The 17,140-nt window shown below is 44.3% G+C and overlaps 1 long non-coding RNA gene across 1 annotated transcript; it reads right to left on the bottom strand.

Moving 5' to 3' along the window:
- Positions 1 to 275: 275 nt before the first annotated feature.
- On the bottom strand, positions 276 to 14,762 carry LOC133369725 (uncharacterized). Its single transcript, XR_009758965.1, has 10 exons — positions 14,652 to 14,762; positions 12,675 to 12,709; positions 5,855 to 5,914; positions 4,539 to 4,688; positions 3,785 to 3,967; positions 3,458 to 3,537; positions 2,602 to 2,673; positions 1,822 to 1,900; positions 891 to 954; positions 276 to 442 (listed from the first exon to the last, which is right to left on the bottom strand). It is a non-coding gene; the product is annotated as an uncharacterized LOC133369725 (long non-coding RNA).
- Between the last annotated feature and the right edge of the window lie 2,378 nt (positions 14,763 to 17,140).

Below are 17,140 nucleotides of genomic sequence, written 5' to 3'. Positions count from 1 at the left end.
AAAGCCCACTGCTTCTGTTTTGGCCACTGCAGTTCTTAGGGGCACCACTGCTGCTGGGACCCAGCACCCCTGCCCTGTTAGTCTGTCAGGAAGGGGCCGCAAGGCTGCATCTCTGGTCCCCACTGGAGAACCCCTTGCCGAGGGCCCTCTCAAATCTGCCCCCAGTCCCCCCTATATTAGTGTTCACCCCCACTGGGAAAGGTGGCAGACAAAAGCAATGGGGTACAAGTAATCTGGTGCAACACAGATCATACGACAAATGGAAAGTCAGTCAAAATGGACTTTATTGATGAATTTAAAAATTAAAAATACAATATATCTAACAACAACAACAAAACTGTTCAAGAAACATACACAAAGAAACAAAAATGTTCCCTCCCTCCCTTGCTGTCCAGAAAGCATTTTGATTCCTTTTGTTCAGGATCTTCTATCAGCAGTACTTCTGGATGGGAAAGAAGGGAACAGAAGTGAGTCTTAATTACGGCCGCTTTATTGGACTTTCCCAGATCCAGACTCAGTATCCGCATGCTTGGGCAGCTGATGGGGGCCCATACCCTGGCTGGCCCCAATGGGGCTGCCACCCACCCACCCACCCCCATCATCACCTCCCTTCTCAGATCATTTGGTCCCTTCCTGCTGCAGTCATCGGTCTTCACCACTGAGGGAGGGCATCACCACAGCAGCTGGCAACTGCCACTCAGTCCTGTCGCCCCACCCCACTTTTTTGCCTCAGGGCAGGAGGGCTGGGATTTCCCCACAACTTGAAAGGTTAGCTGGTGTTACGGCTAAGAGGTGAGGCCCCCTCATGCCCCAATGAGGCTACAGGCGATGTCTTTCATGTGGAAAGTGAGGCCTGTGGGTTGACTCTGCTTCCAGGACGGAGATCTTACCTTCACTGGTTTGGGGGCATAGCCAGGACAGCTCAGGAGGGATGATTGTTCTCACAGTGTCCAGCTGTAGAGAAAAAAAAATGCTGCATCGGGTCCTTTTTCCAATCCCAAAAATCAAAGTGTGGTTACCATAAAGCAGGACTTAGTGAGATCCAGCTCCTTGGTCCCACTCCCTTGCCTGAGAGGGCCTTTGTGAGCTCTGATGCCTAGTGGGTGGAGATTGAAGAGCAGCACCAAAGCAGAGGGCAAAGAGTGCCACCTCCTTCGTCATCTGGGTCCCATTCTGGTCCTTCAGGGAGACTCTGTTACTTCTGTCCCAGAGAGCAGACTGGGATGTTATCAACTCTTGTAAGCTGCTTTGAGACCCTCTTGGGTCGATTAAGGAGCGTTACAAGTATTCTAAATCAAGGATTAAAGGTGAGATACGGTCAGGTCTAGAAATGTGACTGCCTGGGCCAGCAGCCATTGGAGGCTGCTGGCCGCCAGGTCCCTTTCCTTCTTGTCTTTTGCCTCAGTGAAAATGTGGAGGTCCTGTGGGATGAAAGAACCCCTCAGCATCAGGGGACTGGTCTGGGCTATCGAGGCCGGCTGCCACCATCAGCCACCGAGGCATCTCTCCCACTAGCAGAGGGAGATCCCAAACCATTTGAAAGGACTGCCTTCTCTGACGTGTCCCAGTCCAAAATCTGCACTGGGGCCTTCCCCTGGGTGCCCCACCCGGTAAGCTTTGATGCCTGGACTTGCACATCATGCTGAAGGCTACTCCGCAGCATGTTGCCAGACATTTGGCACAGTGTGGCAGGGCGCTTGCCTGCCGAGGGAAATGGTCTGAGGGGTGCCTAGTGCGTAATTCTGCTGACAAAAAGTGTGGGGGGTGATGTCTCCCTACCAGGCTCTGCTTAAATGAAACATACCCTCACAGCACACTTACTTCAAATATGCTTGACAATGTTGTCAGGGATGGGCCTCCAATAGGAGGCCAGCATCAAAACAAAAATCTCCTTGAGATCCTGATGGTGAAGATAGTTTTCATCGAGGTGGATCCATAGGTTCAGGTAGGAGATGATGTGGAAGGAAAAAAAAAAAGATAATAGATTTTTAGCAACGGTGATACTCAAGCAAACTGGCAGAACAGAGAGATGGGCCAGACTGAGAATCTAGGAATGCAATGCATGCATGAACAAATAATGAGGCCAACATCACTAACATTGTCCACTCAAGTGCTTTTATCTGCGGAACTGGCATTGTTAAAGTGCTACATAATACTTGTTCTGTACTTGGAAATGACTCTTTGGGTGGCAGGGCAACACCAACTCTTTGGAACACCTTGTCTATTGACATCAGGTGGTGCCTTTGCTGTATTCTTTTCAGGGGTTGCTTAAATCATTTCTGGTTAAGCAAACCTATCCAAACCTATAGATATTGATGTGCTCTTATCTCTTTTTAGTAAACTGGTATTTAAAGTGTGTTTTAAATATTTTAAATTTCTTGTTTAATCTGTTTTTATTAATAATTCTGATGTTTCTTTAAAATACTTCGAGGGTTTTTTAACAATCAAGTAGCACATACATTAATATATTACAGAATGGAGCACAGTTTTAAAAAAATTATTGTATATAAGAGCTGGAAACTTTCAGGAGATAAATAGAACTCAAAACTCAAGAATAATGATCGAACAACAAGAATAATGATCGAACAACAAAGAATTTACCTCATTGTCATCCTCGTTAAATTCCATCATTTCATAAGTTGCATAAAAAGTCCCCTGGATATTAGTTGTTTTCTTTTGTGGAGAAAAGAGAGGCTTAATTAAGGTGGCAGGATAGAGGAGAAAAGATGAGATGGGTTTCTCCAAAGACCTGTGGACAGTCAATAGGGGGTGTTGGGAGCCCTAAGCCCCCCCATGCCTCTCTTATATATTTGCCTACTTAGATATCCCTCTCCACCCCAAGAAGAAGCCTGGGCCATGCCTCACACTAAGATTAGGAGGGATGTCCCCAGTGTTAAGTCGTCTGAGGGATCTCAAAGGACTGGCATTGGAGGCAACAAGAACAGACACCAGCCCAGGCCCCAGAATTAGGATCAGGTCTGACCCACAGCCCAAGCCCACCAGATCTGGAGATAGCGACCCTCAAGTTGGACACAGACCTCCAGAGCCTGAGTCCTCAAAGCCTCCACATCACCCGAGGAACCGACACCCTCCATGCTATGGATCCCCTACAGAGTCGTCAGATTCTAGCTTGCAAGTCAGATGCCTGCTGCCCCTTTAAAGTATTCCTCTCCACAAGGAAGGATCACAAGCTAGGAGGGCTAATATGGCACCAAAAACTAAAAGCTGCCCGGTCCCTTTCCCCATCCTGCCTCCCTGCTGGCTCATTCTCAAGCTCAAGACTGGAAAATGGGCCTCTCTGTTTACCCTTTGCTTCCATTCTTGCCTTGAGTTCCCTGTCATATTCAATTTCCAGCCACTGGCTGCCCTTCCCACACACAACTCCCCCTCCCCCATACTGCTAAGTCCCAATTACTATGAATAAATATCTCCACCCCACCCCCTGCCAACAACACACCTGAGATTATAAATGGTCTCCATGGACATCCTCAGTATGTTGGAGGGCTCCAGAAAATCATCGGACTTGTCAATGATGTCCTGCGAAGAGATCAAGGGGCAGAAGAGTCAAGTTGGTACCCCACAGATTCAGGAAGGCTGCTCCAGCCCCAACCTCAGGGACTGACTTGACTTGAAATAGGAATTTCCCTTTGAAATGCTTGCAAAGTCCTCCCCTTTGCTAGTCCCAAAAGGGTCCCTTCCACAGAACTTGACCCACATCCCATCCCCAGGCCTCCTCCTGCCCACCTCCCTGTTGGATTGTTCACCCTGCCTGCATCTCACTCACCACAATGGCCTGAGCTGCAGAGACTTTCCCCCCTCAACTGTCACTTGGCAGCAGCATTCCAGCAAGCTGCCTCAGTAGGAGAAATTGGAAGCAGGAGTTATTCCATCAGCTCAGCTCTGTTGAAAGACCAGCTCCATCAAGCCTCCTCCCCTTCAACTGTCCAGTACAACTCCATCAGGCTGCCTTAGTGGGAGAGATGGAAAACAGGGCTAATTCCAACAGCTCTGCTGAAAGACAAGCTGCATCAAGCCTCCTCTCCCTCAGTTGTCACCTGGCAGCAGCCATTCTATTAGGCTGCCTCAATGGGAGAGATGAAAAGAAGGGCTCATTACATCAGCTTTGCCTAAAGACCAGCTCCTTCAGGCATCTCCTACCCTAGAACTGTTTTTATGCCAGCTGATCATTATAAGAACTACCACTTCAGAATTGGTGCCTGAGTTTGTTTTTTCCTCTTCCCTCACCGTCCCTTTCCCCCTGTATGTTGTGTTTTTTTACATTATAAGCCTGTGGACAGCGATTGTGCTGTTTTAACTGAGTGCATGTATGCCACTCCAGGATCCTTTCTAGCTGAACAGCAGGGTACAAATACTCTAAATAAATTGAACAGGCCCAGGTTCACTCAGTGCAGCTCAGCAGAAAAACTGTTGGGAAGGAGCAAAGTGACCAAAATCTCCTATCTTCGAGCCTGCACACTTGCTCATTCACTCTAAGCCATGGTTTGGGTTGGTTTTCACATGATGCTATTGAGACTCACCTGTATGACCACAGCTGCCTGCTTCAAGTTCAGGAAGTGCCTTCTTCAGAGCATAGTGCGGAACCAGCTCTGCAGTAGAGTAACTCTTTGCAACACTTCCTCATGCAACAGGCCCTCTAGAAACTGTTGGCCCTGCTCTTTCAGGGAAACCTAACAATGTGGAGAGCAGTAAGAAATGAATATTTATTCATCACCAGATAAATGTCACTTTCCAAACATCCTAATGTAGCAATCTTAATAACCAGACACCTATTTTTGGTAAAAAAACAAACCACCTATTTCTGGTAAAATAGTTGCAATGGTGTAAGTGTCAAAACACATTAAGAACTAGTTCTGTTCACCAATATTGGTACTCACAAGTGAAAAGAGACCTAATATCCATCCAGAGGTATCACTGGCTACACATGTCTTACGGGGTTTTATCTTAAGTCCACAATCTGAAGGATTAAGTGTATGTATATATATATACACACACACGCATGCGCACACACTGAAAAGAATGGGGGGGCAGATCATCACAAACTTGAAAATAAAACCATAAAGAACAGAACCCAGCCCTAGAAGTACAAAACCCCACACAATGCCTTCCAAGGAAAATTATGGTCACTTTTAGCTCAGAATAATCTCCCTCAGGCAGACTTTCTAACTGCTGTTCAGATAGTTGAAAATAAACTGAAGAGGGAGTTGCCTCCTAGCATCTGGAACTACTCTGGCATGGCATGAAAGTCTTAGGGAGAAGGTGTCCTTTTGACCGAGATGTTGCCCTCATTTGAACGCAACACAAAAAAAGCATGGCTTAGCACGAATGAGCAAACATGCAGACTCCCAGAGAGAAAAGTGTGGCAGCTTTGCTCCTCCATGGTCATTTTGCTGACGCACTGTACTGAGCCAAGCTAAGTCACGGTTTGGCTTACTACGTCATCCGAATCTGGGCTCGTGGTTTAGTTCTCATAGACAAACCACAAGCTATAAGCCACAGGACAAATCTTTGTTACACCTTGTGGTTTGTCTGGAGAGTGCTAAACCATAAGCCTGGGTTTGGACAACACACCAAGCCAAACTACAGCTTAGCTCAGTGTAGCAGCAAAACGAATGCGGAGAAAAGTGGCCAAAATCCCCTCTCTGGGAGCCCACGCATCTGCTTATTTGAGTTAAACCATGATCTGAGATTAGCATTACATGTGAACTGGGTCACCGTGTACCTGAAAAGCCCAACTTGGGTTCTGCAATAGGCTACAACCATAAATGATCTATGTACTGTATATGTAAGAGACAAATGTAGTCTTTTAATGTTGGAGCTGAGACTTGGAACTTACCATTGTTCGCCCCACTTGATAATTGTCTGGATTGGTATTTGTTTTTCTCAATTTCAATTTCTTTATTTTGCAGTCAAGGACCCGTCATATAATAAAACATTACAAAAGAGTAAAGAGAGTTAACAAAGAACATTAAAAGGAAGGTATATCTTTAACAACTAAAATGATATATATTACTCAGGAGGAACTTTAGAGCGTAAACTTTGTGCAGCGTGCAGGAATTTAGCAACTCCATTTGTTATTCCCCTATTAGTGCCTGAGATGAGATAACGTATTTTGTTATCGGGCGACATCCAGGAGATAGTTTCCATTAGTTTTTTTAAAAATTTATGACGTATATGGTTATACATAGGACACAATAATATGACATGTTCAAGTGTTTCAATACTGCCAGATTCGCAAGGACATAAGCGGCGGTCAGGGGGAATCCCCTTATATCTCCCTGTCAAAAGTGCGGAATTAAGAGAATTAAATCTGGCCCTAGTAAAGGCCAGACGTAGATTGGGTACTTCGAGGTAATCTAGGTAGGGAGCCTGCTTAAGAGATTTGAAATCCAATTTAAAATATACTGGAGAGCAAGTTTTGGTAGCCTCATTATTGGCAATTTGGAAATCGATATCATTAAGACGGGTACAAATGGATATTCTGGCCGAGGAAAAGGTTTGAGATGACAGATAGTCAGAAGATAGACCAATCTGGGAAAGCTTATTCTTGATGTTATTATTCCAGCAGGAAATATGGGTATCATTCCACATGTGTGCTAAATAACCCAGGGGGGGTTCATAGGAAATTTTGGTCCAATATTTTAAGGCAAGCAGCCACGCATGGCATGCTAATGATGGCAGGCCAGCTTCTAGCCTGAGGGCCGCTGCCGGGACGCATCTTGGTAAGCCCATAATTTGGCGCAGAAAGGAAGAGAGGACAGATTCTACTGAGTTGATGAATGCCTGGACCCAAATTTGCACACCGAATAGTAATTGTGGTATAATTTTCAGTTGAAATATCTGAATTGCTGCCGGCAGATACCTCCCCCCTTTATAGTAAAAAAAAGTAGAAGTTTTTTAACATTGTTGCGCGCAAGTGCTACAGCAGCTTTTATATGTATGACCCAATTCAGAGATGAATGAAAAAATGATACCCAAGTATTTATATTGAGAAGCTAGGGTAATTTGCTGGCCGTTAACCATCCAAGTGCCTACGTTTCGGCGTCTGGAAAAAACTAAAATTTTGGTTTTTTGGTAGCTGATTATTAAACGGTTCGAGGTGCAGTAAGGCATGAAAGTGCGTATTAACCTTTTAAGTTCGATCTTTGAAAGAGATAAAAGAACCGCATCGTCGGCATATAAGAGGAGAGGGCAGGATTGATTCCCAATTTTTGGGAGGTGGTACTCCCTAGACAAGCACATTGGGTTGAGGTCATTCAAAAATAAATTAAAAAGAAGAGGGGCTAGGGTGCATCCTTGTCTTACCCCATTGTTAGTATAGATTGGGTTCGTTAGACCTCCCTCCTTTCCACAACGAACTCGAAACGAAGTACGTTGGTGTAAATTATAGATTAGAAATAATAATCTTTTATCTATGGAAGATTGTGCTAATTTATTCCAAAGGAGGTCTCTAGGAATAGTGTCGAAAGCAGATTTCAGATCTATAAATGCTACGTACAATCCATTACCCCTAGGTTTCATGTATTTCGATGCGAGATGGTTTAAAAGAAGGCAATGGTCTAGTGCAGAATGTCCTTTCCTAAATCCAGCTTGTTCATCTCCTAATATTCTTTCTTCTTCTAGCCAGTTGTTTAGTTTTATCTTTAAATACGATGTGTATAATTTGCCAATTACAGAGAGTAAGCTAATGGGCCTGTAATTCGCCGGATCCTCTTTATCTTCTTTTTTGTGTATTGGCACAACTATTGCTTCTGACCAGGCCTCTGGAAAGAGACCAGTATTATTTATATTGGTAAAAATGTTTACCAAAATCGGGGCCCACCAGTCCAAGAAGTTTTTCAAAAGTTCGGGGGGGATATTGTCGGGGCCGGGGGCCTTTGATGGTTTTAGTCTGACAATCAATTCAGTTATTTCCTCCTGATTGGGAGGTGGCCATTGAGGAAGATCGGTAAAAACTAAAAAAGAGATAAAGTTTGTAGGTTGGGAAGATTCAGTTCGATAGAGTTGCATAAAATAGTGCTCCCATCTTTGAGGGGAAATATTACACAAAAAGTAAGGTGTGGATTTCCAGGAAGCAGAAATAGTGGACCAAATTTTTTGTGTGTTTTTAGATCTCGCTACGTTTATAATCAGTTTCCATTCTTCCTGAGTGGCCTGTTGTTTCTTAGTGCTTAGGGTTGACTTATATTTCCTTTTGACTGCATAGTAAACCTCGGGGAGAGACTTAATGTTGGAATATCGGTATTGTAAATATATACACCTTAGCTATCTTTTAAGTTCTAGGCATTCGTTATCAAACCATTTTGGGTTGGAGCTTAAGGTTTGCCTGTCTTTAGATGTTTTTGGGGTCAGGATGAAGGCTATGTGAAGGATTAATTGCCCGTAGTTGGAAAGACATGTATACAGATCAGAATCCTGTAGCATCCTTTCACTTAAATTCACAGCTTCTTTAGACTTAAGATAGATTGCGAGTTTTGAACATAAAAGTTCAGTCCAAATCGTTTTTTTATGAACAAGGTAGGCACTATTTAGGGAATGATGGTATTCTGATGTTAAATGAATTTGTTCAGGAATGTAGCATGTTATAGTAAGAGGAAGATGGTCACTATTTAGTTTAGTTCCTACTTTAAATTTGGTGATTGCCCTCAGTAGTCGATTTGTTATTATTACATAAACAATTGTACTGCTCCCACGGTTGGAGATGAAAGTGAATTCCCCATTGTCATTTAGTAATTTGCAACCGTTTAATATCATCTCGTGACTATCTATAAAACGCGTCAAGCAAATCCCCCCATAGTTAATTTTGGCATCCTTCGAAGTTCTATCGTGGGAGGGAAGGTAATGATAAAATTCTTCTCCTTTCCATAATTTTGAGGCAAAGAGGGAGTTCAGAGTGGCTCCAGTCCTAGCGTTGAAGTCTCCAGTCAAAATATATTCCGCATTTGGGTAAGTGTATTCGAAATTTGATATATATTTATCGAGAGCTTCCCATAGGGTATCCAAATGTCTCCTCCTAGTACACGGAGGGATATAGATGTTAATAATCAATATGGTAATTGATTTGAAACATAAAAGTATTGCCATAGCTATGTTGTCCAGGGAGTGTAATTTCGTATGAGATACCGCCAACGAAGTAGAAAGAAGGATTGCTAATCCCCCTTTTGCTCTGCCTTTGTTATTATCTGGAGGTGTAGCTTCAAGATGATAGGAAGAATAGCCATTAAATGAGAAAGTAGAATTTGACCAAGTCTCTTGTATGGCAATTATATCATATTTATTGATGTAGTTAAGGAATTCTAAGTCATTTGATTTGGAGGTCCATCCAGGGATATTCCAGGAGAGGAGGCAGAAGCCCTCTTTGTTTGTAGGAGGTAATATAGAGTGTGGTAGAGCTGGAGGCAGAAAGATGAATTTGTTCCCTTGGCCTCCACTTATGCTATGAGTGTGGTGTCAGTTCATTTCCTTGTTGGAGTCTAAAATGTCAGCAGAGTTATCTTTGTTCATGATGGGCCATCTAGAGTTAATAACCCTCTGTATAGGGTCGGTTGGACAGGAGGGAGAGCCGAGTTCTGCCGGATATAAAAATCTCGCCTTGTCCCATTTGTCACCCACCATTATAGGTTTAATTAGTGTACTCATTCTTGTTGCGGGTACGAGGTGGGGAGTTTCTCAAATCCAATGGGAGGTGTTAGAATATTTCTCACCATGTGGCCTTACATCCGGGATCTTCTGAAGGTGGTCTGCCTCCATTGCAGTTGTTTTAAGGTGGTCAGTTAACCTATAAAGTTTGTTTATAAGAATTGAACACTCTGTGATTGGAAGTTGAGTGTACAAATCTGTAAGCTGTGATTCTTCAGGTTCAAGCTCTTCCAGGCAGCTTAGTACAGCTTTGGGGGCTGCGTCGTTTTTAGAATAATAAGTAGATGTGTCAGAAGATGTCTCCATAGATTGATGGGAACTGCCGATTGAATCAGAGTCTTCTGTAGTCTGTTTTTCCCGGCAAGAAACAGGTATATAAATGGACACCAATGGCTCTGGTAGAGCCGTGTTGATATAATATCTTTGTAGGGTTATATCCTCATCCTGTAAAAGAACGTCTCTTACTCTATAGATTTGGTTGGCATATTGATGTGAATGAAGGGTGACGATTAGGCGACACTTATAGGGGCTTGTGGAGATGTTCAACAGTGATTTAATAAAATTCATCCGAGATCTTATTTGTAGCGCTCTTCCAAAACATTTGTCCAAAAAGGGAATACTTGGATATTGAGGTGTATACCTGCGATTCGAGCGATTATAGGAGATTACCAACTTGGAGGGCTGGAGTACTAGATCCCACGGATAAATTTGAGGACAGTTTAGAAATGAATTTGATCTGCAATCTGCTGACAAAGTCGAAGTTGATGGTATATCTTTGTCTTCTAATATGGAGAGTACTGATTCACCATCTATGGCTTTGGTATCGAGTGTTGTTTGGGATTGTTTGCAGTCTTGTCCACCAGGAGGGCCGTTGTGTTTATATTTCTATTTAGTTTGGTTCAGTCTTGTTTGCTTATCTAGCAGTCGAAATAACGGTTTGTAATTAAAATTTGTAGATTTTTTTTGCTTAAGATTCTTAATATTTTTAGATTTTTTGAATGATGTGGTACCTGTGTGTATCGCAGAAGTTCTTTTAATTAGGTTAACGTTGGTTTTGCAGTCGTGTTTGTCGTTTCTGGTGAAATTGGACTTTTTCTGCTTGTTGTCTAACGCAGGTCCAATCGCTTGTACCAATGTATTGAATAACTTATTGGTTTCTGTAATATAAGTTTTGAGCAGTTTGAATTCCTCTCATATGTCCAAATGTCTTTTTAAATGTGAATCTTCCAAGCGTGTAGACTTTTTTGAATTCCCGTCACCAGAGGGCGTCTGATGTTCCTCCAATGCTTGGAAGGAATCTATTGTTAGGATTTCCTAGGGGAAGCCTTCACATACTGAATTCAAATCTGCATTGAAACCAGCGTCCATTAATTCTTCAGCTAAACTTTTAGCTGCTTGATTCATCGGATTATGTTTAGTAAAATATCGTGGGAGAGAGACCATTCATGGTTCATTTCCGGTGCTAAGGAGGCTCTTAGCTCTTGTTGGAGGTAAGCTGTAGGTTTCAAAGGGTTGCTTTTGGAGGAAAAGAAACTTGTAATTTTTGTTTGCGCTTTAGCTGAGTAATTAACGAACTCTTGCCTCGGGCCCTGCTCTGGCGAGTTCCCCTGTAAAACGGTCATTTGCTTTTATTAGCTGATTAGTACGACTAGAAGATTTACAGCCTTGCCGGTTACACTGCCCAGAGGTAGTAGGAGGGCTCCCCCGTCGTAAAGAGTTGGGAGACCTGTTGCTATTTCTAGCTATTTTAAGCTAGCATTCATTAGAATGACTTTGATGTATTCGTTTATCTTTTTGAAGCTTCTAAGTAGTTATTTAGTTGTTTAGAGATAAGGAACATGCAGCAGGAGAAAGAGAAGCGTCTTGCCAGCAGGAATGGCGACCGGAAGTCCAATTTGTTTTTCTCAAGAAATCTCGAATGGTTTCCCGAGATGGGATAGTTCCTCGTGGAAGAAGAACGTGGAAATGGTCGACAAACTCATGGAAAATTAGATACACTGTTACTTAATCATAATGTTACTGTATTTTAAACATTCATCATGGTCAACTGTATCTATGGAAACACACATTTGAGTATACAATTCCAGCAGGCTGCCTTAGTGGTAGAGATGGAAAACAGGGCTAATTCCAATAGCTCTGCTGAAAGGCAAGCTGCATCAAGCCTCCTCTCCCTCAGTTGTCACCTGGCACCAGCCATTCCATCAGGCTGCCTCAGTGGGAGGGGTGGGAAGCAGGAATCATTCAGTCACCACTGCTGATTTTGTATTTACTTCTCAATCCTCTTCACTCCAAGCAACATTGCCAAATAGCAGCTGTAGCTCACAAAAAAGATTCCCAGTCACAGCTTTACATGCTTGCAAGCACTAATTCGACATGGGGATTTGCTCTGCCAAATGCATCATAGTTAGCTCCAGAAACACTTTTCATACACTTATGCATTCACCTACGTGCTGGTTTTTGATCTTGTAAATGGACTATCTCCCATTTTATGCCAGGGTGGGAAGACTTACAGCAGCAACTCCTATCTCTAGTTACACCTCAGACCATACAGGCGAGAAGCCTATTATTGAAACTGAGTTGCCTCTACCTTGTTGTTTAGTTATCATTTATTGTTACAGTTTTTATTGTTTGCTTCCTGATATTCTGTTGTTTTATATGTTTTGTTATGTACATCGCTCAGAGTGGCTGGTAAATCCAGCCAGATGGGCGATTAATAAATCTAATAAAATAAATAAAAAATAAAATAAATAGGGAAGGGTATTTTGGCCCCTCGCCTGGGTGTCTCCGCAGGTGGAGGAGACACAGAAAAGGAAGAACTGCTCCCGGGTGAGTTGCTGAAAGTGGAAAAATAGTCAGGGAAGAATGCTTTGGTTCAAATGGGGGTGCTCCCAGATCTGAGGGGAGCAAAATCCAGAATGGACATTTTCTTGGGTTGGTGGGGAGGGGCGGGGAGAGGCAAACTCCTGCGCGAAGAGCTTTTATATGCGGCCTTAACTTCTGCTCCCCACGATACTAACCTCTGGCGAGGGGACAGAGTTATCCACCTGTGGTTCTGCAATGGAAAGAGGAGGAAAAGATGTGAAGGAAGTTTCATTCCTCACGTGCGTTATTCTATCATCTTTGTGTTGAACTTTCTGCTTCTTCTCTGAAGCCTGTCCACTTTGTCCCCAACCCTTTCAAACCTCTCCATGGCTTCCATCACTTCACTCATTATGCTCCTCCTGAGACCTTTCGCTGGGCAGGGACCTCACCATCTTCTGGCTGAGCTTCAGATGTCCTCCTATACTCCCTCCCTCCCTTCCTCCCTGCCTGCCTGCCACCTTCCCCTCACACCTTCATTTCCTTCAAAGGCCTTTCTTTGGGCCAGGCACCCAACTCCTGCTCCTCTTTTTCACATTTGAGACCCTCCTCCTCCCCCCCTGCTTTTCCTTTCTTTCATGTGTCATGTCTTTTCTCTGCTTTGTACGCCAGGAGGCATTTAAAATGGTGCCTGGAGAGGACAGGGAGAGCTTTTTCTCTCCCTCTCATAATGCTAGAGCCCAGTGGGTTTATCCAGTGAAGCGGAAGGGTGGGAGCTTCAGGACACACAGGAGGAAGGGCTCCTTCCTCACACAGCACTGCATCGCTCAAGTATGGAGCTCCCTACCACTAGATGTGGGGATGGTGGCTGCTGGAGAAGAGGACGACAGAAATTCATGGAGAAGGCCATTGATGGTTCCTAGTCAAGGTGGCGATATATTCCTCCCAGAAGAAGAGGCAGTGTGCCTCTAAATAGAAGCAGTTGTTGGGAATATCAGGTGTGAGAGGAGTGTCGTGAATGAGTGCCATTGTGGGCTTTGTCCTTGCAGCATCCGGTTTGTCCATTGTGGGAACAGGCTGCTGGACTAGATGGGTCTTTGGTCTGATCTAGCAGGGCTTTTCGTGAGCACCAGGTTGCCATCATCACACTGCCATGCCATCCTCACCTTCCCCCTCCCCACAAAACGGAGCACCTGCTCAGAGAGGCAGCCTCCCCTGGCCTGGCTCCGCATACTGACGCAACTCGGTTCCTCCTCCATCTTAAGCAGGGACACTTCCACCTGTTTTGGGAAGCCTCCCCTAATGGGGCAATCTTGGTAGTGCAAGCCAGCAGACGCCACAGGCATTTAATTCTAGCAGAGATGAGGGAGAGGACAGAATGAGGCCTGTAGCCAGAAGCGTTGAGGGAGGGGCTCTTTGAGGGAGTGTCCGTTAGTTCGGACAGATAGGCGACTAAGAAATAAAATTTTATTTATTATTATTATTGTTCTGGCCTGCCTGTATTACTCCTGTGTAGATATATTCCAAGAAGACTTTAGAGGTGAGTCCTCCTGGTCTCTGCAGCTCAGGAGGTGGTGGAGGCAGGCCTTGTGTGGACCATTAAGAGACGTCTGGAGCAAACAGAGCAGGAAGACAACTGACTTTGTAACTTCCAGGGATGAAGGCCACGTGAGGGACCCCAGGCACTCCCCCCAGGATATAAAAAGCAGAAGAAACCCTGCTTACATTTTCTGCATGATTAAAACTCTTGGAGGGCAACTGCCTCTCTGAAACCCCCTCTCCTAACCCTAATCTACACTGACCCTGACTCCGACCCTGACCCTAAACTCTACCCCCACTTCCCTCCCCTAACCCATTCCCACCCCTAAATAATGGGTAAACAAAATAAATAAAAATATAAATCAACATAATAAGTAACAAAATAAAATATAAAGAAAAAAAGTAACCAAGAAAATAAACTAAAATGAAAATAAACAAAAATTAAATAAAAAAAACAAAAATCAAAATAGAAAAATCAAATCAAATAAAAATCAAACACCGTCTCTTCCTCTCTTCTAACTCCTCCTGCTCTCCTCCACACCTCTAACTCCTCCACTAAAGCTCACGCTGGACACCTCTGGCTGGGGGCTTTTATACCAGCAGCAAGAGCTGTCACAAGGGAGGGTGGGTGGGTCACTATAATCATTACAACCCACCTGTCCTGACAGTGGGCATTGCTCCTGCAGAGCCTGGATGTTGCTTCAGAGCTTGGAGGCACCTGAAGTTTTGCCTGCTGGCTTGCTTCACCATCTCTCTTTGTTGTCGTATCTCCATTTCTCTAATAACAAATCTAAAACAATTTAAAACAATTTAAAACACATGCTAAAATGCCTGGGAGAAGAGGAAAGTCTTGAAATCCAGTAACTGTATCCAGTAACTTAAAATCCAGTAACTGTAAAACATGTATAAAACAGTTGCAGAACAGCTTAAAGTGGCATGATTCTGAATTTTGAATTGGGTGAGTGAAGTCTGAGTAAACCCCATTGAATACATTGGGACTTGCTTCTGAGTAAACATGCATACGATTGCACTACAAATATCTTTACAGGTTGTGTAAATAAACATTTTTGATGTTCATGCTTATATAAATATTTCTTCATACCTGTGTCTTGATAGGTAGCTGATTTCACACTACGTTTTTAAATTATTATTTACAAATTATTATTTCCTTTACATTTTAAGTGTGCTCTTCTTCCTTGGGGTGGTCCCAGTCCCCTTCTGTTGTTTTCACATAGCCATTCTGGAGCAAAAGAAGCTGCCTTATACTGTGTTAGGCTGTTGGTCCATTTAGCTCATTATGGTCTGCAGAGTGGCTGTCCAGGATTTCATACAGGGGGTCCCTCCCAGCCCTACCTGGATATACCAGGGATTGAACCTGGGACCTTCTGTGTGTAAGACAGATGCTCTATTTATTTATTTTATTAAGCTTATATATTGCCCGACTAGCAAACAGCTCTCTGGGTGGTGAACATAAAAACATATACAATAATAAAATTACAGGATGTAATACAACAAGTATATAAAAGTACACCATCTAAAATAAAATTACAACATTTACTCAAATTAACTTAGATTAAAATGCCTCAGAGAAGAGAAAGGTTTTAACCTGGCGCCGAAAGGATAATAGTGTCGGTGCCAGGCGTACCTCCTCGGGAGACTATTCCACAATTCGGGGGCCACCACTGAGAAGGCCCTAGATCTTGTTACTACCCTCCGGGCCTCCCTATGGGTTGGGACCCGAAGGAGGGCCTTCGTAGTAGACTGTAGTGTACGAGCCAGTTAGTATCGGGAGAGGCATTCCAGCAGATATCGTGGTCCCACGCCGTATAAGGCTTTATAGGTTAGTACCAACACTTTGAATCTGGCCCGGAAGCATATTGGAAGCCAGTGCAGGCGAGCCAGAACAGGTGTTATATGCTCAAACCGCTTGGTTCTTGTTAGCAGTCTGGCCGCCGCATTTTGCACTAGCTGTAGCTTCCGAACCGTCTTCAGAGGTAGCCCTACGTAGAGCGCGTTGCAGTAGTCCAAACGTGAGGTTACCAGAGCATGTACCACTGATGTAAGGTCCTCCTTACTCAGATAGGGACGTAGCTGGGCTACCAACCGAAGTTGGTAGAACGCATTCCGTGCCACCAAGGCTGCATGAGCCTCGAGTGATAGGGAAGAGTCTAAAACGACTCCCAGACTACGAACCTGCTCCTTTAGGGGGAGTGTAACCCCGTCCAGGACAGGGTATGTATCCACCGTCTGACCAGAGAAACCATCCACCAGCAGCATCTCAGTCTTATCAGGATTGAGTCTCAGCTTGTTCGTTCTCATCCAGTCCATTGTTGCGTCCAGGCAACGGTTCAGCACATTGACCGCCTCACCTGAAGAAGATGAAAAGGAGAAGTAGAGCTGCGTGTCATCAGCGTACTGATGACAACGCACTCCAAAACTCTGGATAACCGCACCCAACGGCTTCATATAGATGTTAAAAAGCATGGGAGACAGAACCGAACCCTGCAGGACCCCATATTGGAGAACGCACGGTGTCGAGCAATGTTCCCCAAGTATTATCTTCTGGAGACGGCCCGCCAAGTAGGAACGGAACCACTGCCAAGCAGTGCCTCCAACACCCAACTCCGCAAGCCTCTCCAGAAGGATACCATGGTCGATGGTATCAAAAGCCGCTGAGAGATCAAGGAGAATCAACAGAGTTACACTCCCTCTGTCTCTCTCCCGACATAGGTCATCAAACAGGGCGACCAAGGCCGTCTCAGTGCCAAAACCGGGTCTGAAATCTGACTGAAATGGATCTAGATAATCGGTTTCATCCAATAGCGCCTGGTGCTGGTCAGCAACCACTCGTTCCAAGATCTTGCCCAAGAATGGAACATTCGCCACTGGTCTATAGCTGTTGAAGTCCTCTGGGTCCAAGGAAGGTTTTTTCAGAAGTGGTCTCACCGCCGCTTCTTTCAGACAGCCAGGGACCACTCCCTCTTGCAAGGAGGCATTTATCACTTCCTTGGCCCAGCCAGCTGTTCCCTCCTTGCTAGTTTTTATAAGCCAAGAGGGGCAAGGATCGAGTACTGAAGTGGTTGCACGTACCTGTCCAAGCACCTTGTCCACATCCTCGAACTGAACCGACTGAAACTCATCCAAC

This window comes from Rhineura floridana, chromosome 14 (assembly GCF_030035675.1).
Source record: "Rhineura floridana isolate rRhiFlo1 chromosome 14, rRhiFlo1.hap2, whole genome shotgun sequence".
Taxonomy (NCBI): domain Eukaryota; kingdom Metazoa; phylum Chordata; class Lepidosauria; order Squamata; family Rhineuridae; genus Rhineura; species Rhineura floridana.
Note: the sequence above shows the minus strand (reverse complement) of the source record. Positions and strands in the feature narration are given on the sequence as shown.